This window comes from Periplaneta americana, chromosome 12 (genome assembly GCF_040183065.1).
Source record: "Periplaneta americana isolate PAMFEO1 chromosome 12, P.americana_PAMFEO1_priV1, whole genome shotgun sequence".
In the NCBI taxonomy this organism is placed as follows: domain Eukaryota; kingdom Metazoa; phylum Arthropoda; class Insecta; order Blattodea; family Blattidae; genus Periplaneta; species Periplaneta americana.
Genome location: NC_091128.1, coordinates 74,407,144 through 74,434,200, shown reverse-complemented (window position 1 = coordinate 74,434,200; position 27,057 = coordinate 74,407,144). Strand labels below are relative to the sequence as shown.

The 27,057-nt window shown below is 37.3% G+C and overlaps 1 protein-coding gene across 7 annotated transcripts in view; it reads left to right on the top strand.

Moving 5' to 3' along the window:
• Nucleotides 1-1,556: 1,556 nt before the first annotated feature.
• LOC138710559 (cytochrome P450 4C1-like) overlaps nt 1,557-27,057 on the top strand; it is a 145,572-nt gene continuing 120,071 nt past the window's right edge. For 2 of the 7 annotated variants that reach the window (XM_069841540.1, XM_069841535.1), the window contains exons 1-2: nt 11,366-11,561; nt 11,872-11,988. The gene's annotated coding sequence lies outside the window, so the exon portion shown is untranslated. Of the gene's footprint in view, nt 1,872-11,358; nt 11,562-11,811; nt 11,989-20,995; nt 21,121-27,057 lie in introns of those variants that run through there. The other 5 variants (XM_069841536.1, XM_069841539.1, XM_069841537.1 and 2 more) reach the window with 5 other exon arrangements.

Here is a 27,057-nt window from a genome sequence, read left to right as displayed (position 1 = left end):
CGCGGCAGCGTGTGTTATCAAACAATCTACTAGATATATACGCTCAATAGCGTGGCGTGGTAATTTCCTGGGTGTTGCCGGTTCGAAAATGATACCACAGTCGAGGAGAGAATAAATTTATTTCGAGCGTTCTACTAACGTTTTACGATAGGATATTCCTTTCTAAAAAAATATGCAATGTATAGAATTATAGGAACAGTAATAATAACTTTAATGTGGGAAAAATTTCCTGAAAGTATTGTATTTGAAGATTCGCCAGAAGTTGTGTTGCGCCTACTTGTACTTCAATTCTTCGATAATTGTGACTTATTGGACATATCTGTCGATTCGTCCATGGCCACAGCAATATAACTTGTTTCATTAATTTCATTAATCAGCCACCGGCGTAACTTGATCGGTTAAGGCGCTTGCCTGCCGATCCGGAGTTGCGCTCGGGCGCAGGTTCGATTCCCGCTCGAACTGATTACCTGGTTGAGTTTTTCCGAGGTTTTCCCCAACCGTAAGGCAAATGTCAGGTAATCTATGGCGAATACTCGGCGTCATCTCGCCAAATATCATCTCGGTACCGGTATCACAAATTCCATCGACGCTAAATAACCTTGTAGTTGATACAGCGTCGTTAAATAACAAAGTAAAAAAATTCATTAATCAAAACGCGAAAAAAAAACATTCAATTAAGTCATTCTGAATGTCATTTGATGTCCCAGAAAACACAGTAACAGTCTGAAGGTGGTGGTCTAAATTAATGTCATCAGTTTGAGCAAGCAGGTGTAAACGTTACATATATATATATATATATAGTTGACAGAGCTATCGGACTCATGCCTACCCCTAAACTGAAATTCTTGCTGGGTCAAGTAACACACTGCACTTATTAAACGAGACATTACATACGTTTCTTTTCACAACTTCATTATGTTTTTCTGTTGATTTTTAAATGCCTCGCGTAATGACAAGTATATTCTCGTTTCGCCAAAACGCGCTAGAAAAGCAACGGATCCAACGTGATTTTTATAATTTTCATGACGCGCGCGTAGCATACGGAAACTATTCGTTTTCTTGATACCATCTTTGGTCCAGGCGTTTTTTTTTTTTTTTTTTCACTTGAAAAAAGTAAATACGGCCAGCAAAAGAGTCGTGATAATTTTGCACTACAGCACAGCCACTGTGTATACCACGTGTATACCATGATGCATTAAAATGTCTTTCGAAACCTCCATGTGATTTAGTCTTCAAGTCTTTTAATTCAGGAATTGGTCTGCCATTCGAAACAATGTTACTTTTTCTCCGCTGTTTTCCCAAACAAAATATCAACAACGTGAGTTGGTTCCCCATGTTCAAATATCCAAGGCTGTGATTTTGAAGCAGGCTGTGTGGGACATGGATGTTAATCGATCATGTAGCAGAGTAGTTGTTATAATCGATCATGACCCGTGACTCCATTTACGCTGTGTGGGACATGGATGTTAATCGATCATAAGTTACAGTGGCAATGGAAGTACAGAACAGCTGTATTGCAAATTATTGATTTTACTACTATGCTCAGTGAAAAGGGGAAAAAACTCTTAGTGATGAGTGATTACAAGTTCGGTTTTCAGAAAACATTATCTGGTGGTGTGGAAAGATATACTTGTGTTAAAAGAGGATGTAAGTGTTTCGTGAAACTTTCTGATTCAGATATTATAATGGAATTCAACGTAGAACATAACCACGACACGTGTGACACCGCAACTTTAAATCGTCAAACGTTTAGCAACCAAGTGAAACGAAAAGTTGTGCAGCACTTGCACGAACGTCCATCGAAAATTATTCGCCTTGAGCTAATGCAAAAAGATGATTTTCAGACTCTGACTAACAGTGACATCTGTAAGGTAAGGAATAATGTATACCGCAGCCGCTTAATTGTAAGACTGAAATTATCCCAATCTTTAGTTAAACTACATTTGACAATGTCTTCGTACGACCTCAGCACTAATAAAAACGAACAGTTTTTGTTTATAAATGATTCCGAAAGAAACATTATTGCTTTTTCTTGTAAATCGAATTTAGAAGCTTTGAAGGGAATGACCACTATTTTCGTTGATGGTACATTCAAGGCGTGTCCTAAATTATTCAAACAACTTTTTACAGTGCATGGTGTGACAGATAATCATTACGTACCTTTGGTGTTCTCCTTGCTACAAGATCAACATGAGACGTCATATACTTACGCCTTCAATTCAATTAAACAATATGTAAATCCAGTTGTTGTTTATGCCGACTTCGAAAAAGCAATCCAAAATGGAATTTCAAACGTATTCCCTAATGCCAAACTGAAAGGTTGTAGGTTCCATCTTGCACAATCTTAGTGGAGGAAAATTCAATCCCTAGGTTTGAGTGCGGAATTTAAAAGTAAGGAATGTGAAATTGGTCAGCTTCTAAAAACTATATTCGGGCTGCCTTTATTGGCTCCTCAAGAAGTTGAAGATTGTTTTGTTAATGACTTAATGGCTGTCAAACCTATAGACGATCGATTGGACCAGTTCTTTGATTACCTCCTCCATACTTATATTACACCAACAAGTGAGCATCCACCTCCAATATGGGCTGAGTTTACTTCTTCCTTAGAGCGAACAACCAACTGTTGTGAATCTTTTCACAGTAAACTTAATGCGCACTTTTGTGCTCCACACCCAAATATATTTGCACTTGCAGATGCTCTGAAGGAGGTTCAGTGCGATACTTACATTAAGCTTGGGAGTAAAAGTAAATGTAGGCCTAAGGTAATGCAACAAAAGGAAACTTTTGTGAAAGATTGGATGGAAAAGCTTTCTGATGGCAGTGCAAGTAGATATGCATTCCTGCGACACGTTTGTTTCAAATTTTTACCAGTACAGAAATAAAATTGTGAAGTTATTTGACGCAGCGTGTCCGCCAAGCACAAAACATTTTAACCTACCTACTACTGTAGACAGTAGTTGACAGTCCTAAGTCTGTATAAAATGGGAAGGGAAATGTTTTCTGTCTTGGTCTAGCGCGGGAACCAATTGCAGTACACAGGAGAAATCAACCTGGAACCAACTCGAGTATAGCTCTGGGACGAACTGGGAACTAATTCACAGATTTGGGAACCAATTCCAGTACAGACTTTTTCTGACTAATTAATGTACGTAATCCTAAAGAACGGTTTAAAAAGCTATCTATAACACAGTTACAATTATAGGAGAATTAATACTTCATCATTAAATTTAGGAACCATACTTGGGATTGAAGAATAACACACGTTTAAGGGTACGTACACGTTGGAGCAACGATAAACAATAAAAGAAACGATCTAGCGACGCTTTGGTATTATCAAAGAATCAAGTGTTCATATCGGAGCAACGAGGACGCGGGAAGCGAACATTTTGATTTATCAGTAGAAGATATTCTATGCATTCACTTAATGAAAGAAGATATATAGGAAATATCAGCTGCTAAGTTCAAGGTTAATATAACTTAAATACGTACAAAATTAAACCAGTTTCTCATCCCAAAGATAGTATAAATTCGTTGTGTTGTGATTGGTTCTTGTGATCACATAACATATGACCAATAAATACACAACCGATCAATTTGCCAATATCTACAACAATTAATTAAATATGCCGAAATAATAATAAATCGATTAATATTCGGATATATTGACAACCACCGGTAATTATACAGATTAATATTATCTTAATCAGAGATCATATAAACGACAAGAGCGAAGAAAATGGTACTTTTCTTTTTCGTCGCTTTTATCGTGTATCTTCGCTTTTATCGTTACTCCAATATGCACACCTCAATGACAATGCATACTTCAATCGCAGTCTACTATATATATAGTAGACTGTGCTTCAATTCTCGCTGATATAGCATCGCTGCTTCTTTTATCGCTTATCGTCGCTCCAACGTGTACGTACCCTTAGGGATGGGCAAAAAATAACGTAGCAGTTACTTTGTAACGGTTACAAAAATAACTTGGACACGAAATAACTAGTTACTCGCTGTTACACTGTTACTTTTGCCTGGCTGTATCTTCTGCAAAAGAAACTAGTTACAATAACGTCATTACGTAGTGTTCAACCGGTCCACGAGATAGCGCGGCCACTAATGTGTTTCACCATCTGGTTACAAAAACATCAACTAAGTCCGTTCCCTAGAGCAGAAAACTGAGAGCACGGTTTCGATCAGAGCCGAGAATGTGGTATTTCACAATATTATTGTTATTAAATCTGTAAGAAAATTTATTAAAAGGGGCTATACTCTTCACAAAATATTTCCACCCGAAGTGGAATGGGTATATGCAAGCTAAATCATCACAAAAATTAGTCATGATGAATAAATCAATTTAGTTTATTATATATCATAAGCTATTAATGTCCTTCGTAATAATATAAAGTTTTCAAATATTTAAAATAAACTATTATTGCATGATTGATCGGATTAGGGGCCTACTAATTTCCAGCGGCGTAGCGTCAATGTAAGCTAAAAAGCTTAGCTTCCCCAGTTAATAATAATTTCATACTAAACCTGCAGTTTATGGAGAAAATTATTTATTAATTTTAATAGAGTTTATATTTACGCGTTAAATATTGTGATGCGGCAGCTCAGGATTATTTGTGATGCAGCAGCAAACAAGAAGCCTGCACACACCAGCTTCCAAGCAGACGGTTTCTTCTGTATAATCCACCCCGCAGATTTTCCATCCCTTTTAATACCCTAGTCGCAAGGCTCGAAAAGAAGCTAGCTTTAACATTTAAAATAAGTAGTTTCCGAGTTATCCCTTTTCGTCAGTTGTGTTCAGTTGAATGTTAGTGTGCATTGTGGCTGATATAATAAATAATGAGCGAAATAACAGTTCCTGACACTAATTTACTTGAATTTTTTTAGGACAATTGTATTATCAAGACTGACTTACGAACAAAAGTGTGATTTAAAAAACAAATGACCGACTCCCTTGCTGTCAATGAAGGACACAACCAAAAGACAGACGTATACTTACGTAATGATACTAATATTGTGATTTCTCTAAGTATGACAGGGAGTGAGCTAATGTTATACGTATACGTGTCTATTTGTTAGAGATATGTGTAAACCGTGAAATCATATTTTATTACGTATCAGTTGAGGTCATGCCTTATTGGTGTTACTTACGATGTTCCAACCAATCTTCGACTGCTGACTTGAAATTGACTACTATTTATTTTAAGACTGTATTTTTGTAATATATTTTCTCATATTGCATGAAAGACAACTTGAGTTAGCTTCCCCTGCTCAAAATTTCATGCTACGCCACTGCTAATTTCATAGGTGGATCTAGCCTTTCAATATCGTGGGTGGGGGAGTTTTTTTTTTTACCTTGGGGATTTATTTGAAGTGAATTTTAATGGCAGGCAAAGTAACTATCTCGTACCCCCATGTTTTAAATTGCTACCAGTACACTTCATTAGAACCAGGTACCCAGCTTCGAAGCCGTTAGCCCTGTGAGGTTCGTGGGTGGGGGAGAAAGTTTGAGCGTGTTTATATAGATACCGCTAAAAATACTTTAAACAATTTCTTAGACTTTTTCTACATTTCTATAAAGTCGTCATATCTTATCCTTTTACAGTGCTATCTTTCATGGGCGTAAGCAAGTGGGTCAGGGAGAGGTTTTGGCTTAATAAATCTCAAAAGAAAATTTAAAAAATATATGTTAGCACTGAATAAATACAAAAAGCAAACTGAAAACATGATATTTTTTAGAAAACCTGTCTAATATTAAAATGAAACTAGGTGACACAAATCCCTACTATTCAGTTACTATCCCCTCCCACCGTTCTGAAGTCATCAACATTGTACCACAGCCAGGGATGTACTGGAGGGCACTCGCGCGAGTTCTTTGCTAAATATTTATATTGGTTCCAAGAGCTTTGTTAAAATAACTCGCAAGGAAAAATCAATCAAATAAACGCATTTTTCTAATTTAGGTAACCAGCTACTATTCTGCATTCTGCTAAAGCGATCGACTGAAAATACAGTACAGAAATTTAGTGGCTTTTGCACTGCTTGTTAGAGACTCTTTATAGCTAATTATGATTTCCGAGATTTCGTGAATAACTTAATAGGAAAATATTGCCCTTTTGTCATTCACTACAGCCAAAGCCAAAATAAATCACGAATTACATCACCATTAGCAGTGCGGAAGCTGTAAAAGACTTCAGTGTAATGAATGACCTTGCCACTTGTGAAAGAAGTAAGCTTACAATCTCCCACTTGTCCAGTTTAATGACTTATCGGCAAACCTATGAAATAATGGGACAGGTTCCAGTTTGTGCTATCCTGTTTGAGAAATCATCGCCTCGGTGGAGCTATTTTCATGATCAAGAGTTATTATTATTATTATTATTATTATTATTATTATTATTATTATTATTATTATTATTATTATGTTCGCGATCCCCCATTAATAGCTGTGCGGACAATCAGGTGGCCGCGGACCTCTGGTTGAAAATCACTGATCAACGCTATATGCGTGTTTATTATAATAAATAAATTCATAATGTGCATAATATTTGAGGTATAATAATATGATTCATGATTGTGTTTGTTAAATAACAGTCGGTTCTGTGGCGTATTGATGATGATGATGATGATTATTATTATTATTATTATTATTATTATTATTATTATTATTATTATTATTATTATTATTATTAGTCCACACCTGTGGAGTAACGGTCAGCGCGTCTGGGCGCGAAATCAGGTGACCCGGGTTCGAATCCCGGTCGGGGCAAGTTACCTGGTTGAGGTTTTTTCCGGGGTTTTCCCTCAACCCAATACGAGCAACTTTCGGTGCTGGACCCCGGACTCATTTTACCGGCATTATCACCTTCATTTCATTCAGACGCTAAATAACCTGAGATGTTGATACAGCGTCGTCAAATAACCCAATAAAAATTATTATTATTCCCACTTTTGCTAAACATGAAAGAAAATTGTTCATAATGGACATATTTCAGGTATAATATGATTCATGATTGTGTTTGTTAATGTGTAATATCAATTTTAATGTTCTAATATGTGAATAGTCTAACATTTCGATGTTTTGAAAATGTTTTCAGCGAAACAAAAATTACATATCCAATGCGAACCGGTTGAATTAAAGAGACTAAAACTGAATAAAGTAAAAAAAAAAAACTAAAGTAACCCGTATGGTAGCAGCAAAATTAGCAGTAATTCCATAATTTATTATAATTGCATTTCATTTTGTCCTATATTATATGTTAATGCGTGCGTGCGTGTGTAACATTACACGTAGCTACTTATAAAATTGACAAAACGTATTATATTAATATGTGCCTCAGTGAGTGGAATGTGGATGGCTGTTTAACACAGAAATTTCAATGTGTGTTGTTACAAGTGTTGAAATCTTCATTACTGTCCTTTCTGTTAATATTTTTACTTTTGAAGTTCAATCAATCCAATATTTTATGGTACAGTATTTCTGCTACAAATGTACGGTACTTGTCAACGTTTTCAATCATTTTTACAATTCAACATTCATATATAACTTGTTCGTGGATAACCAACTGCTTGTGTGCCTCTGCTAGTTATGTAACCGTTAAATATAACTTCTTATGTCTCCGGCAGGAAATTGTAACACGTTTACCTTTAGGCCTATGTCTAACCGGCAGATAATTGCGTTAGTCACACCATTGCACTGAAGGTCGCAGACACCCAGCCTTGGCGAGTTTGCTGTTGAAGTGCTGCAGGCAACATGTGGCTTAAGTCGGAAACACTTTTTTTTTTTTTTTTTTCACATTCAGCAATTTATTGATAAAGTTCCAAAACAAATATGTTTTCTGCCTTTTCGTATTTTAGTGTAAATTCAAATAATGATGCACAAATATTGTTCATGTCCAGCTGTCAAAACAATTGGGCACAGAGACATTAGTGTAGGTTTAAGGAAGTCAGAGGTTGTGGAAAAGTGCATGTTATTCACTTAAAAAGGATTTTGGTGTTCTGTGTTTCTTGTAGAAATTTGCATTGTATTGACCAAGACGCTTGATGAATGGATTTTCACTTGAATTTGCACTGTTATAAAACTTCTTAACTTGTTCACGTAATGAGTATTTCAGAAATGTCATGTCCAAATCAAAGTGTATTTGTGCATTTGTTGTGTACCAGTCTGAATTATGTATTATTCGGAGCACTTTATTTTGAACAATTTGAAGAGGTTGAAACACTGTTTTTGGAATATAACACCAAGCTGGGGCAACGTAAGTTAGGATCGGTAAAATCAGCATTTTGTATAGCATAACTTTTCTTCTTAGACTGAGAAAAGGAGATTTGAACAGGGGGTAAAGATGAGATATTCTAAGAGAGCTCTTAGTTGTTACAGATTTTATGTGCTTGTGCCATAACAATTTGTTATCAAGAGTAATACCAAGATATTTTACATGGTCACTATATTGAATTTCTTGATTGCATATTTTTATTTTGTCTCGAGGTCTTTTTAAACACTTGGAGAAAATTATTGACTGACATTTTTCAGGATTTAAAGAAATACGCCATTCTTTAAGTGTTGTGTATGTATCAGTTCAATTTTTCGGCGCTAAATGGCAACTATATCATTTCTGACATGTATTGTGTTATGGGAAACTGGTGGATTTAAATTGTTGATAGAAAATACAAATTAAGAAATTATATAATAAGGTATATACTTAATTTATATTTTTTTAATGTTGCCGGCGGCAACACCGGCAACGCAGACGTCACGCCCCTGCATAGCCTACGTTTTGCGAAACAACAAAGCTTCTCAAGCTTCTTAACACGTAGCGTAGGCCTACTATTTTGTGCCATTAGTACATATAACCCATGTATTGTGGATCCTTACATGGCGTGGCGCGTCCTCAGGTTGCGGATAGAGGAGACGGCCTCCAGATAGGGGGGTAGCTGCGAATATATTGAATAAGCAGTCGTGGACAGCCGATGAGGGGTGGTCCTCCAGTTTGGGGGTTGGGCGAAGGGCTAACAACCCATCACCGTAAAAAACAGCTTGTTACGAAACCAAACAATAAGCCTCGGAATGGGACTAATTCTCCGGCACGACCACAGCAAAGGAAAATCTGAAAGTTAGAATTTATAAAACAGTTATACAGTATTACCGGTTGTTCTGTATGGTTGTGAAACTTGGACTCTCACTTTGAGAGAGGAGCAGAGATTAAGTGTGTTTGAGAATAAGGTTCTTAGGAAAATATTTGGGGCTAAGAGGGATGAAGTTACAGGAGAATGGAGAAAGTTACACAACGCAGAACTGCACGCATTTTATTCTTCATCTGACATAATTAATAATAATAATAATAATAATAATAATCCGTGGCGCTACAGCCCATGAAGGGCCAAGACCTACCAGCCGGCTGCTGGCCTCACGGCCACATGCCGAAGCAGAGGTGGACGATCATCCAACCAGAATGGAGGTATCGTGTGGTTAGCACGATGAGCCCCCTAGCCGTTATAGCTGGTTTGCGTAACCGGATTTCGCTACCTATCGTAGCTCCCCAAGTGCATCACGATGCTGGGTGGGCACCGGTCCCATACACTGGCCGAAATTTCATGAGAAAATTTCTTCCCCCATGAGGACTCGAACCAGCGCGCATTCCGTAACGCGAGTCCTAGGCAGGATACCTTAGATCGCGACGCCACGGCGCGGGATCATCTGACATAATTAGGAACATTAAATCCAGACGTTTGAGATTGGCAGGGCATATAGCACGTATGGGCGAATCCAGAAATGCATATAGAGTGTCAGTTGGGAGGCCGGAGGGAATAAGATCTTTGGGGAGGCCGAGACGCAGATGGGAGGATAATATTAAAATGGATTTGAGGAAGGTGGGATATGATGGTAGGGACTGGATTAATCTTGCTCAGATAGGGACCGATGGCAGGCTTATGTGAGGGCGGCAATGAACCTCCGGGTTCCTTAAAAGCTATAAGTACATATAACACTGGGGTTAACATGACCCCACGCAACTACTTAAATGTTAAGGAATACCATGTCCCAGGAACTCGTCACTGAATTTGTTATGCTATCAATTGAGAATAAAATTGTGTCTGGCATAGAAGGATTCAACATCAGAGTACAGATCTCGGATTATATCTCTGCCGGTCAGTGGCCGTTAAATTCCAAATGGCTTATCTTACAACGTGGGCGTCAGCGTATTGAAAAGCATTACAACTTTTCTCCCATACCCTCACTCCCCCCCGAAAATGTGACGTTGCACAGAGGTAGAGATAAAATCCGAGATCTGTAATAGATAAATTGAGGGGTTTGCCGGAAAAAGGGCGTATACGTCAATATGGTGAATTGAGATACAGACAATCTAAGATTTTAAAACGCACCTGAATAAAATGTTATACAGATAGTGAACAAAATTATACATTAAATTAAAAATCTTAGCGAGTATAAATGTTTTGTAGCATTTAGGCAATTTATATTATTAAATTTCCTTATATTTGTACCACATAAAACTTCGGTCTATACGCCCTTTATCCATATAATGATTTGCTTAGAGGATTTAATGTAGATTTCAGATTTAAATTTCACACGGAATTGAAACAAAGATACATTTTATGACATTTATTATCTACTTCGAAAGTAATTTACATTATTTCAGATATATTGAGTAGATATTAAGTACGCAAAGCAAAATCTCTGAATAGAACAGAAAAAGAAAATCTCCATTTTGTGTGAACATAAATGAATAAAATTTATTTTTTGTATAATCCTGATAACAATAAGCCCAAAAATCTGAATATTGTAACAAATCTCTTTATAGAACATAAAATATTTCCGTCTGAATCTATGAGTTTCATAAGTTTGTTTACTCTTAAAGCAAGGACGACAATGAACATAAAAAGTAGTCAAAGAAATTGAACTATATATATTTGCTTAGTCTCTACCAAGAGAAAACACACACAGTACAGTATGCGGTAACGCGCAGCACTAGCTCTACTTGTAGACTGACTGACTAAATCGCGCGCGCACGCACGCACGCACCCCTGTCCTGCAGGTATGTACAGTACAATCGAAACAAAATTTCGCTACTATAATTAGCGAATTATTCACTACATTTTAAACCGTTTTCCAGAAGAAGGGCGTAGAGGTCTATCCGCCTTTCTTCCGGCAAACCCCTCAATTATGCAGTAGAAAGGAGCGTCGCATGAACTTCATTTTCGGCATTAGATTGGTTGCATGTGTATGATCAAGCTGTAGCACGTTCGATATGTTCGTACCGGCCGCCATGATAATCCTTGAACCCTCCAGCAGTTTTATTCCTATTTCGCTACAGCGTGACGTCCTTGATGTCCACCGGTCTGGTGAGATAGGCGAACTTATAACTCGTTGGTATAGGCAAATAAATACGCGCATGGACGTTACGGTGTGTTGATGATCTCGCTGAACCAGACCAGCTGAGTCAACGAAGTCGACGCGAACTTAGCTCTAGTTTCTGTCTGCGTCATAAAGGTCGTGTTCAACAGTGCTAACTCAGCTCAGGTCGAAACAGGTATACCAGGTACGATAGAATTTAACACAAGAAAGTCATATAATACATATTCCGAAGTGATACAGCGTTAAAAGTTATGTAACCAAGATATATAATATATAAATTTTTGATGAGTGGCAGCAGCTGTGAGAAGCTGAATTATCCGATTCCAAAATGTTCGCTGTGTTTGCAATCATAACCTTGTTCCTTCGCAGAGTGAGCAACTGAAGTGGAGCGAAAAAAAAAAAAAAAAAAATACAATGAAAAATGGCGACCGCTGTTACAGCGAAGCGCTGTCAGTCAGCAAGGCGTTCATTGTTCGTTGTTTTTGCTGCCTTAGGGCTGTCGTGGCTGATCACACTCGGCTTCACATGCTGCTGATCAAGAGGACTATATTATATTCCTCTTGCTGCTGATAGAGCTCTTGCTTTGTTTGCCATCAACTGAAGAAATTCAGGTGAGTAGAATACAGCATTCATCTCGATGTTATGTCCACAAGCAATGAGACTACGGCCAGACTAGCAGTAACTGTAGCTGATTTTCAGCGACAAATGAAGCTGCTGTTACTGTCGCAAAGTATGTAGCTAGACTAGACTAGAAATTTTTCAGTCGTTGAATTTACTACATTATATATTTTGTTAGGTGTTAACCTTTACATAATAAATTGTGTGATGTATGAACGTTTTCGTTGACCATGTCAACATCATCAGATACACTCTGTCATTTTACAATATCAATGCTCTCAATGTTATCTACACAATTCACATACAATACATGTTTACTGTCATATAAAGGTAAAACCTATTAAAAAATTATATGAATTAGTTTTATAATGTTGAATTGTGGATATCCCAACTGTCAACAATTAAAATATACTTATATTATCATGGGTATATTCTTTGCAAATCATCACATGTGAACGATAATATGAACGATGTAATGATATGAGGCTAAATTTCTAACATATTCACAGACTTTTCTGAAAATTACGCAAAATGAATTGCAAAATAGACTAGACTAGCTCAGTTTGTGAGTTAAAAATACTATAGCTATGTGTGGCTATAAGACGTGTCACACTAGCGACAGTTGTAGTTTATGCCTGTTTTTTTTTTTAAGATGGGACATGACAGGAGCGTTGCGATCCGAAAAACAACTGAATGTTACATAGCATGGTAGGCCTGTTGCTACGGTTGAGTTGCCAAACTTACCGTTCCCACGTTGCGAGTGCTTAATAGCTCTCTTGGCGACATTTATTGTGCGCACAGTGTTAGCATTAGTACATTTCGTCTTTGATTCTCTGTCTATTTCCGTATTGTTTTCTTACCTTCGCGTCAATTGTCAATGAATGTTTTAACATCAGCCATCTTTTATAATATAGTATACTAGACTCATATGGAACGCTGGTGTTCTGTCCAAAATTGAAACCGGTTTGCGCATGTTTACGCCGCCATATTACTAGTAGAAACAGCGGTAAACACGATAGTGTTATGCTTGTAGTTTGTTTTGCCTCGGGTGTTTTTTGTGAACACTGCGAATACGATGTAAATTGATGTGTTAATGGTAAGAAATTTTATGTTTTATGAATATTATTATAGTTGATATGAAGTGAACAAGGGTTTTGTACGCTAATTCTTTTGACCTTCTGTTAGATTTCTTAAGAATACGCATAGAGAAATGTAGTGCTTTCCAGGCTTTCCTTGTGGTATTAGTGACTTTTTCCTCCCATCCCAGTTTGTTACTTAAGTATATACTTAGGTATTTACAAGTGTTCACTTGTGGCACCGATGTACAATTCAGCTGATATATGAGACAAATTTCTTTATGCATTCTACAGAAGGATATTGACTTACTTTTACTGACATTGATTTTCATTTTATTTTCTGTCGTCAAGGTTTCAATAACGTTAAGATCGTTTTGTAAGGCGGCGATATCGGATTCATCATTAATTTGTCTGTATATTATACACTCGTCCGCAAATAACCTTACTTGAGAAGTAGTAGGGTTTATATATATATATATATATATATATATATATATAAGAAACAATAGAGGTGCAAAACCGCCTCTTGAGGAACGCCTGGTGTTACATTTTCTAGTTCCGTTATTTCTTTTCCTAGTCTGACCTTTTGGGTCCTGTTCTCTAAGAATTTATTTATCCATCTTACTACTCGATTATCTATTGGAAGTCTGCTTAGTTTCTCTAAAAGTTTTTCGTGAGGCACTACATCGAAAGCTTTAGCGAAATCGATTACAACTCCATCTATTCTTCCTCTCCTATCAACTTCACCGGATAAATCTTGTATTAAGGATGTGATTTGACTTTCGCAAGAGTATCCTGATCTGAATTCGTGTTGATTTTTATTCAGCCATTCGTTATTTTCTAAAATGTTGTGAATATATTGTGTTATTAGATGTTCCATTATTTTTGCAGATAACTGATGTGAGACTGACAGGTCTCTAATTGTTCACATCGCATTTGTCTCCTGCTTTATATATGGGGATTATGATAGCCGATTTCCAGTCGTCTGGGATACTACAATGATTTTTTGATATATTAAAAATTCGCATTAAGTGCGGTATCATGGTTTCACTTCCTAACTTCATAATTTCTGTGGGAATATCGTCTGGACCTCGAGATTTTAGGTTTTGTAGTCTTTTATTCTGTTCCGAACATCTTTAGCCGTTATTTCGAACATCTCTGTGCATTCACTTTCATCGATTATAATCTCTCTCTCCTTTTTATATGTTTATTTCGTCCCAATTATACGTTAAACGCCGAACTTGACCACAATCTGTCCATTTTTCTATCATCACAGCGTCAATTTGCGTGATTTACGAACTGATATTATGCTGGCGGCAAGCGCGGCGTTAATTTTGTCCCGATTCTCTCGTTCTGCGCAACGGGGACTGTAGGGGCTTGTAGCGTGGTAAGCCTGTTGCTATGGTAACAACGGTTTAGTTGTCAAACTTACCGTTCCCACGTAGCAAGTGCTTAATAGCTCTCTTGGCGACATTTATTGTGCACACAATGTTAGCATTAGTACATTTCGTCTTTGATTCTCTATCGATTTCTGTATTGTTTTCTTACCTTCGCGTCAATTGCCAATGAATGTTTTAACGTTAACCATCTTAACGTCAATAATTGCTAGCTTCAAATCTAGCATCGATCAGCTCAGCGTGGTAGTTCATATTGGCAACATAGCACTGTAGTTCCAAGCTCAGCCGCTTAATTGTCATGTCCCATCTTTCAAAAGAACAGGTGTAGTTCTTATGTGATTTTCTTCCGTGATGGATCGTAAGCCAAAGTTGCGTCGCCTTATATTTGTTGCTGTACCGGTTTTCGAAAGATGGAACTTGATAGTTAAGCGGCCGTGCATGGAACTACAGCGCTACGTTGCTAATTTGGGCGACCACGCTAACAGCTGATGCGAGCTATCAGCCGACGTTAAAGCATTCATTGACAATAAAAGTGATGCCAAGGTACAAAAACAATTTAATAATCGACAGAGAATATCACAGTGTGTACAATAAATGACGCCAAGAGAGCTATTGAGCACTGTAACATTGGCAACTCAGCTGTTGTTACCATAGCAACAGTCCTCCTACGCTATGTAACATTCAGTTGTTTTTTCGATTGCAGCGCTAGACAAAATAATAATATTGCTGACAGCACGTGCTTATGAAAAGGGCGTGGTTGTTTCTCTGAATAAAGGAAATGTGTGTAGTGCTGTAAATTACAGTAGCAATAAACTAAAATCTCTCCGAGTCTGCAGTTATTCAGATTCCCGAAAGACCAAGAGAGGTCATAAAGTCATTACTCACCATAACCAACACAGTAGTATTATGTTCTAAAAAAACACTTATTTCTCTGATTGAGGTTCTGGCTGATATAATCAGGCAGTATATCTCACTTGACGATATGTGTCAGAGGAAGAACAATTGTTTGTTTGCATCTGAAGTCTAATTAGTGGAATATATAGCTAATCGGTGATGTATGCATTAGAAGGGGAAAGGAACTGACCATCCTACCCCATCATCTCCTGGCCTAGTTGCCTCATGAGTGATGCCTTATTGGTGTTACTTATGAGGTTCAAACCTGTCTTCGGACAGTTGACCAAACAAAACAACAACAACAAAACGCTTATTGGTTATCAGTTACCTATTCGTATATTAGAAATAATACTTTAAATGGATGTGGAAAAGGACGTACAATCAGTGTAGTATTATTTTTAAAGTAACACAGGTTATTTGCCTTTAGGCCTACTTGTCCATCTTACGTCTTGTATTTTTTTCTTTCAGGAGTAGAAAATACTGACAAGTTTTAGAAGATTAGGTTAATGAACAAAAGTGTCAATTATTTTTATTTGTAGGCCTACAATAATATCATAATAGGTGCCGACTTCGGGGGTGCTTTGCATTTTGAGCACCCCCTAAAATAATTATTGAGGTTGCCGAAAACTCCCAATTTTATTTATATACAGACTTCCCTGTTCCCACAACTATCAGAGATAGTCCATGGTACGAGCTATGGCATATCACTAAATTGAATAATGAACAATTACGATAAGCCGATTTCGTTTATGACTTCAATATCACAAACTGCCAGATCAGATGCCGGTGCAAAAGCAAACAACTTTATAGTACAGTTGCAGTCGTTTAATTTTTGTATCACCTAAGCCTACTTGTGAAGGTATTTTGCCATGTTGATGCTGCCAATACTGTTTTTCAAAATCGAACCTATGTGTATTCCGCAATGCAATCTTCCTTACATGATGGATTTCCACAGTTCTGGAGTGAAATAACATACAGTGCTTTTCAAAGTCAGGCATATTTTCTGCTACAGCAAAGTGGAAATGTTTTTCGAAAAATACTCGGACATGTCAAACAGTATAGTAATTTAAAAGACACTTTTTCATAAAAATAAATCATTCTTGATATCTTTGTTGTGCAATTTGTGACGTCATCGGAAACATTTTTAAATGACACTCTGTGTTTTTCTGTATACCATCTGAAAGATATTATTATTCTCCATGGTTGCACAAGCTATCTTCTTCTTCGTCTTCTTCTTCTTCTTCTTCTTCTTCTTCCCCTTAGTTTAACCTCTCCCTTTTAGGTTCATTTACACGACCCACGCCACACGGGCCTTACAGGGCCGCGACCTGTCTGGGGAGAAATTAATCTATGGATCACATACATACTTTTTTGACCACACAAGGATATGGAGGGCCTCCCCGGATGAGGGATCAGCTCAATGCCAGGGCCACCTCCGATACAACACAAACATTTAAGACATTACACAGCATTCACTCACACATATGAAAGGATTAAGGGAAGGATCGTCGTCCATGGCCGGACTTTCAAGAGGTATAATCCCAGCATTTGCCTGTAAATAACTGAGGAAACTATGGAAAACCTCAGGATTACCGGCCCCTGGGATCGAACTCCGGACCTCCCGAATGCAAGGTCAGCCCTCTACCACCCGCTAGCCCGCTCGGTACACAAGCTATCAATTGTTTTAAACAAAAAACGTTGCTATGGTAACAAAATAAATAGTTGCATTTCCTGGTGTTATGGAAGCAGTTTTTTTTTTCGTAGAAATTAACAGAAAATAACTACGTTATTAAGTGAAAGTGAGAGAATTGAAATTTTAATGATGATCGGATATGGTGACAGGAAACGTACACAAGATGAAGTATGTGCACATTTCAGCCAAACACATCCAGATTGACCTCCTATTTATCAATCTACCGTGAGTAGAATACAAAACAAATCCAATAAAAATGGACATGTGAAAGAGTCCGAATATCTGGTAGACCATCATCAACTACTGAAAAATTGGAGCTAGATATTTTGATAACAGTGAAAGATAATCCACATTCTTCACTTACTGAATTACAATCTACATTTGATGTATCGAGAACAACCATCTGGAGACTGCTGCGTTGTAATAAATATCGTCCTTATAAAGTGCAGCCCTTGCAAGAGCTAATGGGAGATAACGGAGACAGAAGATTGCAATTCTGTGAGGCAGTGACCAATCCCTGCGATGGAGACCCGAATTTCGTTTCAAGCTTGCTTTTCTCTGATGAATTTGTATTTTGTCTGAATGGAGAAGTGAATAGATAAAATTGCAGGTACTGGTCGGAAACTAACTGATGCTGGATGGTAGAAACTTACACGCACTTTCCCCAGAAGGTAAATGTATGGACAGGATTCTAAGATGCAGAGTTGTGGACCCCTATTTTTTCGATGATACACTTAATAGCGACCGGTATTTAAAAATTTGTATGAAGAGCTAATACCAGCCCTTGCCATTCTTCACCCAAACCTCCAGGATCCAGACTTATCTAATGATTCCATCTGCTATCAGCAAGGTGGTGCTGCTCCTGTATGGAAATATATGAATGGTTTCCTAATAGATAGGTCGGAAGAAGAGGATTTGTAGAGTGGCCTGCAAGATCGCCGGATCTTTCTCTCTTGATTACTTTCTATGGGGTTATATGAAATGTAAGGTATTTGCTACGAAGCCTGCTGATATTGATGAATTGAAAAGAAGAATACGAGAGGATTGTAGAGAAATACCACCAACAGTCTTTGAAAATGTTAAATAGGAATTTGTTCTGCGTCTTTCACATTGCCAGATCGTAAATGAGCAACATTTTGAACATTTAATTAATGGAACATTTGCTTCTGTAACACATTTATTTTAACTACTGTATTTATTTTGTTACCATAGCAACGTTTGTTGTGTAAAACAATTGATAGCTTGTGTAACCATGGAGAATAATAAAATCTTTAAGATGGAATACAGAAAAATACAGGGTGTCGTTTAAAAATGTTTCCGATGACGTCACAACTCGCACAAGAATGATCTGTTTTGTGAAAAAAGTGTCTTTTAAAATATACCAATGACGTGTCAAGCGTTTTTCCAAAAACATTTCCTTTATAGAGGATTCTATTTTAAGGAAATAGCATTGAACATATGGAGGCTTTTCCATAAACTATTTTTAAGTAATTAATATTTTAGGAGAAAAATTCGCTCCGGCGCCGGGGATCGAACCCGGGTCCTTGGTTCTACGTACCAAGCGCTCTGACTACTGAGCTACGCCGAATTCAATCCACAGCACCGGACCGAATCCTCCTCCTTCAATGTTTCCCTTTGTGGCCTGACTCCAAGTTAGGCATATATGTTGACGTATATGTCCAGTGTCAACTGCCATTATACGTTGAACCAAGGACCCGGGTTCGATCCCCGGCGTCGGAGCGAATTTTTCTTCTCCAATATTAATTGTCAATATCACAGATATTATTCTGTAGGACAAATTAATAAAATAAATCTATAATATTTTTAAGTATTTTTCTTGAGATCTGGGAATTAATTAGTTTCATTTAATTTATAGAAATAATTTCATTGAGAACTAGATCGATTTCGTGTACTAAAATTGTGTTACATCTCTAAAATTACCATATATTTAATTTACGAATAACGGGGTAACAGCTAAATTGATGGAATAGTCTTCCGTTCTCTTGCCGTACATCTGCGCTGGAAAACTTAACAGACAAGTAGGGGTGGTACAGTTAAGGCTAAGATTTTACACTGTTAAAACACGTACATTTTCTGCGCTTATTTGAAGAAGTACACAAAATTTAACTGACAGCAAAACAACAAAGGCATTAGGTATGTATCTTAGGTTCTTGTTTGATTATAGTGAGAAGTTAATGACGGAAAAAGTGTGCTGTAATAATAATAAATTATGGTTTATTTAACGACGTTCGCAACTGCAGAGGTTATATCAGCGCCGCCGGTGTGCCGGAATTTTGTCCCGCAGTTCTTTTACATGCCACTAAATCTAGTGACATGAACCTGTCGCTGGGCCGAGATCGAACCCGCAACCTCGGGCGCTGAAGGCCAGCGCTGTACCAAAGGCGCCACTCAGGGCGAAAGTGTCCTGTACATAATCCTAAATTTGTATTATAAGAACTTCTTAACATTTTTAATAACGGAAAAAGTGTGCTGCACATGATCTTAATTTTGTACAGTAAAACCTGTTTGAAAAACCGCTCCTATTGAGAGACCACTCCTCCTAAAGACCGATTTTTTAAAGAATCGAATTAAACATTCATAAAACCAATGTAAATCACACCCCTTTTAAGAGACCACCTCTCTCCCCGACCACCGACCAGTGATTGAATAGCCATTTTCTTAATTTTACCCCTTTTAAAAGACCATGCTGTATTTTTAAAGTTTACAATTTAGTATTTCATTACATTACTGTACTTATTTACTTATTGGCTTTTAAGGAACCCGGAGGTTCATTGCCGCCCTCACATAAGCCCGCCATTGATCCCTATCCTGAGCAAGATTAATCCAGTCTCTACCATCATATCCCACCTCCCTCAAATCCATTTTAATATTATCTTCCCATCTACGTTCTTCTACATTACTGTAGCCTAAATAAATTCCAAGAAATTCGTTACAGTACTAGAAGTTAAAATGATATTTGGCAAAGTTGTTAAGTGGCACCGTATTCACGTTGAATGCCCATCTCTGTCTTTAATCCCTTAATATTGGGTACTGCTAGGAAAAAGGTACAATGACCGCTTGCTAATGGCTTTCGAGGTATGACAAAGGGTTATTTGCACCGCTATTTAACAGTTTCTTGGAAGGTAAGATTTCTCATGCTGTATGACGGTTTTACTTTTCGTTTTGTACATTAAAAATCAAATCGTTACGTGTTAATTACAGTGCAATAATTTATTTTTTCTTTCTCCTACCTATTAGAAAAATCCAATGATCAACCCACCGATGACTAGCTTAAAGACAAGAGAGAATTTCAATCAGAAATCACTAGAAGAAGCCTTATGTAATATTCAGCTAATTCAACAATTGGCACCACTGAAAGACTGTATGAATGGAGAACATATAAATGAACTTTTTTAACATGTTAAAGGATTGTTTAGAAAATTAGGTTGTAAAAAAAAAAAAAAAGAAGCAGAGTTGAATTTAAGATTTTGTGAAGCGGAGTATGTAATTAATCAAAGGAGGAAATTGTAAAAATAACGTAAAATAAGAAATAAAGTTCTTATCTCAAGCTTTTATTGTTAGCAATATTCCCCATGGCTTTTATTTGATTAACATAGAAGTGTTTTAACCAATTATTTGTGTAAAAGAATTCCCCTTATTGAGAGACCACCCCTCTGAAAGACCAATTTTTCATGGAACCAGTAGTGGTCGTTTAATACAGGTTTTACTGTATTAAAGCGCTCCGTAACATTTAATAACGAAAACATGTGCTGCAATAAGCGCTTCTTAACATTTAATAACGATAAACGTGTGCTGCACATAACCTTAAGTCTGTATTATAACTAAGACCCGGGGGTTTAGCCAAAAATTTGTCAAGTTAGTGTATACAAGGCATAGAGCGCTGTCTGAATTAATACACAACTTGCGCTGCGTGTTGTAGGTCACGTGGCATTGGGTACGGTTAGCAGGCAGGGAATACGCTGTGAGTGAAATCAAATCACGCACAAGCGAGGACGTCCGAAAACGTTACGAGTACGACAGATACAATTGTGGCAGATTATGACAGTGAGTATTTTTCCTCTGATGGTCGGAATATTGTTTGTAAGTTATGTTGAACAAAAATAAGAGGTGGCTACTATAAATATATAGAACTAGCCTACATATTGCAACTAAGAAGCATAAAAAAACATGTTGTTTTATATAAACATAGAGAAAGGGAGGAAAATATGCTTTCAACGTTTAACTTTAGTTCAGACAGAAACAATATCTTTTATCGTGGTCTGTGCAATATGATGGTGGGCGCAAACATCCCGTTCTGGAAACTGGAAAATCACTATTTCAAACAGTTTCTTAAAAAAATACACTGGTAAAATATTGCCAACCGAAGCAGCATTACGTAAGGAATACTTGAAGCTGTGAAAACATACTACAGGGTATTATAAAAACCGTGTCCGACAGTAAAGTATGAGTTTCATAGACGAAACGACAGATTGTGTTGGGAGGAGTGTAGTGCATGTAATTGTTGGTAGACTGAGTGAAAACCATCCTGGGGAAAGATTTTTATTAACGTCAGAATTAGACCTACTAGAAATCATAAACCATTTATTAATGATTACGTTGTGTATATGTATGTTCTTATTACTGGAAAAGATATTTTGTTTCTATAATTTACGATTAAATTTGCAATTTATTCTATGACGCTGTGTCCGTCATTTCACTAGGTTAGCTAGGCTGTCCTTGATCTTGGTTGTACGTATTAAGGTGCGTACACACTAAGCGAACGAACAACGAACGAACGACAAACGATTGCGTTCGTTGATTGAAATCGGTACGTGTGTACGTCGCAACAAAGGCAAACCGATCGTTTGGTTTGCCTTCGGAAGTGATCCGTCGCTTGTCGGTACATCAAAGGAAGTTGGTATTCGTTGTGGACGGGATTTGCCACTAGCTTGTAGTTCGTAGCAGAACGCAGCGCTTAGTTCAATTTCACTAACAGGATGTCGAAACTGGAGTGGACGGAAGGCGCTGTTATAAATCTTATTAATGCATATAGGGAGCAGGAAACTTCATGGAATCCCAAGCATCCTACTTACCACAATAAAGTAAGAAAACATGATGTTTAGGAACCTATTGGAAAGATGTTCAGCTGCAAGATAGGAGAGTGAAACACGTGTAAAATTTGAAAATTATTTTTGTTTATTTATTTTCAGTAGATACATGTTTTTTTTTATTGTAGGGAGCAGAAGTCAAAAAGAAAATTGAATCCCTACTGACATCATTCCGGAGGGAAAGACAGAAGTCCACAAAAAGATATGAAATGGGGAGTGATGAAGTGTACGAGTCAACTTGGTTCGCGTATAAACATATGTCGTTCCTTTTGGACAAAGTCACGCCCAGAAATAACAAAGTTCCAACATTGTGCACACAAAATAAATTATTGGCACTGAAAAGTGTCTTTTCATAAGCATGATGCGCATACGACAAACACAGACAAATCTCTCTTTTTAGTACAGTATTTTAAGATAATTATTGTCAGTGAGGTATCCGTGTACTGAAACTTTCCCCTGGGGCCTATTTCATAAAAGTAATAATTTAATACCATTACTGAAAAAGTAATAACATTAAGTAATATTATTACTGTTCTGTTTCATAGAAGTAATAGTTAATAATATTATTTATTACTGTAAACGCTCATATTATTACTAAAATAAATAACAATATTACTAAAGTGTTTCATAAAGCAGCAAAGATAATTCAATTTATTAATAATATTAACGTTAGTTCCATGACTGTATTTTAAGTAATAGTTTAATGATTTGTAAAAAGTAAATGCCAATGTAGGGTTAGATTTTGAAGATAAAACCGTGAAAACATTTGAAATGGACAATTCTGACTCAAATAGTGATGAAGAGGGAGCGTTTGTCCGACGTCCAAGAAATTTTAGACAACGAATATCCTACAACCACAGTCTACTATATACAGTCGCGAAGCTTGAGGTGTTTTTTTTTGCAAATCTCGTGATAAAGCGCTCCAAGCGGTTAGCAACTAGAAACAATAGCCTGTCCATGGTCGACTTTGGACTGTGTCGTATTTCTATCGAGTGCTAGCTCGTTGCGTATTTCACATTGATGCTTGTGAAATGTTCGTTATTGGTTATAATGAAAATGTTAATGACTAAAATATAATAATTGGAATAATACTATGGGACAATGAGAAAACGTTTGTAGTGCTATAAACTGTAGCAACAGTAAGAGAAAGAGGCCAGAGTTATCCTTTTTCCGATTTCCGAAAGATTCAGAAAGGTTCCTGGGTTTCCATAAGAATGCTGTGCAGAAACAAAACTGTTAATTTGAAATTCTTTGTGACTGTTAGAATACATTATATCCTTAAATTTCACAATGAAATGTTTCAGTCTAACCGAAAGGACATTAGATACCGGTTAAAGTTCTGTCACTTAGGCTGCTAAATTTCCAGAGAAATAAAGGTTAGGTCTACTTTTTTTTCAGAGGATATATTTTTAATTGTAGCTATTAATTTTGTTATTATTTTTATGTGTTATTTTACTAAAGACGTAGAAAAATTAAGTTTGTTTTAATGAAATTTATTGATCACGTTTCATTTCCAATTCTGGTGGGATTATTATTGCTTAGGCCCACCTTTTTCTTCAAAGGATATGTTTTTAATTATAGCTGTTAATTTTGTTGTTATTTTTATTTGTTGCTTTACTAGACACGTAGAAAAAGTCTGTTACAATAAAATTTATTGATCACGTTTTATTTCCAATTCTGGTGTGATTATTATTGCTTAACCTCATCCCACTTTGTTAACTACGTAAGTCTACACTACAAGTACCGGTACACGTAAGTTACTCCAATTAATTCATATTTCCATTATTATTGTTGTAAAGAGAAATGCAAATTAATATTTATTGGTTTCATTGTTAATTATCGCTATAATCTTGAATGAGTGAAGCTATTATAGTAAATTTCAGTTCGTTTTGCACAAACAAAAATTATATTACTTATTTCTTGCAGGTATCTTCGAGTTTATGGTGGAATTTAATATACTTCATTAAAATAATAAATTAACTTTATGCATTTAATATTTCAATAATGGAAGGAAGGTGTTAATTTTTCCAAAAGAACACTACAACGAAACAAAGACGTTATAATAGTATACTAGACTCACACAGAGCGCTGGTGTGCTGTCCAAAATTGAAACCAGTCTGCGCATGTTTACGCCGCCATGCTACTGGTAGAAATAGAGCGGTAAACACGATTGTCATACTTGTCCTTTGTTTTGTCTCGGGTGTTTTTAGTGAATAGTGTTAAAGTAATGGCAATATAATTTTGAAAGATGATATATTATCGCCGCGGACACATGCTTAACATGTCGGCATCATACAATAACGTGCGGTGTGGTTTAAAAAAATAATTTTGCCGACCGATTGTTGCTCTGTAGGTTTCACCCTAAGCGTCACGTTGTCACGTCTACTTTCTCGATAGTTTGTTATATTGTTAAATGGCTATTATTATTATTATTATTATTATTATTATTATTATTATTATTATTATTATTATTATTTCATATACGAGTACATTGGCTTTCTTAACTCTTAATGATAACTCTTTAATAATAATTTTTAATCACATACCTTAATGTTCGTCCTCAGCACAAGACATTGCAACCTCGGGTTAAGTCTACGTGGATTAGACAAGTAAGTGTCATTTAATAATAATTGAAGCAGCTTATTGGTTGCATTATTGAAATTGAGGGGAGTGATTGGAGCGGCGACACAAGAAATTGAAAACAATAATACAATTAAATTTCAAAGACCTGCCGAACGCATGAGGCCGCTCAAAGATCTGCCGAATGTTAACCATGAGAGCGCGGCGATAATACCATCCCTGTTTAATTTTCCAAGCTATTTGCAAAAGGTACGATATAATATTATCTCTGTTGTTACAATATCAATATCATTAAAAATCAATCAGTAGTTTACGACAATAAAGAATACTTAATTGTTAGTACAGGTATATCAGATTGTAGAGAAATCCCACTGAGTGAATTATTTAGACTTACAAATCAGATGTTAAAACATTAGTGGAACGATAACTTTTTGTTTTTATTATGTAAATGAATTTATCTGCAAGATGATAAACTTTCATTCAAGATCCATATATGGATAAATAAATATACAGATAATAAATAAATAAATAGCTATAATAGTTAAGCCTCCTTTGTGAATTTATGATTCAGAGTTCACCTATAAATAACTCTTTTACATTTTGCCGGATATATTTTATTAACAAAAGCAAGGAATGACATCTTATTGATATTGTATATGTGCATAAAAATTATGTACCATCACTCCACAAGCAATGATATTATATCTATTTTATTTATTTAAAATAAAAATACAATATGTAAAAAATCCACACATAAAAAGTATGTGGTTTTTTTATCTTGCATAAAGTGATTGTTTAGTTTTTAGGTCTTCACGTTACCTATTGTTTGCAATGTATTAGGTACCGATACTTTTTATAATTGATAGCATTCCCTTTATTAATTGAAGAATGAATTTGTTGTGTATATCAATTCTCGATGCCCGTGCGTCCTATTTTAAACGGTTCAAACCTACCCGCGCAAACTAGAGTCGCTGCTTTCTCTCTCTCAGAAAGCAGGTTGGCTCGCTTTTTTTTTTCCCTCTTGTGAGGGAGAAAGCAAAGATCGCGCGGCGACGAGTCACGTTGGCAATAGAAATACCCCCAGGCACTGTGACGTCAATGGCGTCCTCAACCACCATTGTTCCGAGGGGTATAAATATAACGCATCTCCGCGACTTCAGTCACTCGTTCGTCAGATGGCAAAGAGGTAGCTCTAGCGCGACCTCCGTCACTGACAGCAGTCTCCCAACCAGGCCTACGCTATGGTTGTCTTTTGTTCGGACGTGTCTGCACACGGCCACCACTCCGGGAACAGGGAGCCAAGCTGCGCCCCTGTCTCCTGTATTCTTTCCTACACTAGCCTCACTTCTTACGTATTCTAAACTTATTTTATTCTGGTCTCGCTACAAGTCTCATCACCACCTCCAACCCGCACACTTCTCTCCCCTGATCACCCTTATCTCTCACCATCCTGACTTCGACTCCCAGCTCTTATCCCGGCTTGTTCGATTAAACACAACCATCTCCTCAGCCCCCCCCCCCTCTAGAGTCGGTAAGTCGCGAGTGCGCTCTGTTGATCCGTCGATGATAGAGGTAACCCTTCCCCGCTCCTGAAGTCGGTAAGTCGCACAGTACGCTGTGTTGATCCTCCGATGCCAGGAGCTTGTTCTCGAAGTCGGTAAGTCGCACAGCACGCTGTGTTGATCCTTCGAACTAGAGAACTAACCTTCTACCTCATTCCATCTCTCTCGTTATCCTGCCCCCCCCACAACACACCTGAGAGCAAGCCGATTTTCCCCAGGCACTCCCGTTACCCCTACCTTCCTCTCACTCAAGTCGCACTTTACTATCACCTATCATAACTCTCCCCGCATCGAAGCCTCAGGACGAATTTCTAAACCATCAATTTCTATCACGACTCCCCCGTTACCCCTACCACAGAACTAGGAGGGAACCATAGTTACTTTCACTGTTATTTCTGTAATAAACAATGTTACTTTAAAAACAGTCTTTCCTTTAAACTTCACCACAGTTTCGTATCACCCCACCCACAAACCACAGCCATCTTGTCACGTCACTCCCGTTTCCCCTCCCCACCTCGACAACACGTCGGAGAGCGAAACGACCAAGAGTCCGGCGTACGACAATTGGCGCCCAACGTGGGGCCATTTTCTCAGTTGGTACTGAGACGAATCCACATACACCCCATAGCTCTTCACTCTTCCGAGAGGAGTAATTTTCTCGGTGGCGCCCAACCATGTTTACACGCACCAGAGACCAGTGCTGCCAACGGGGTTGCCCCGGACGCGGGCAATACTACGTCGACTGCGGCACC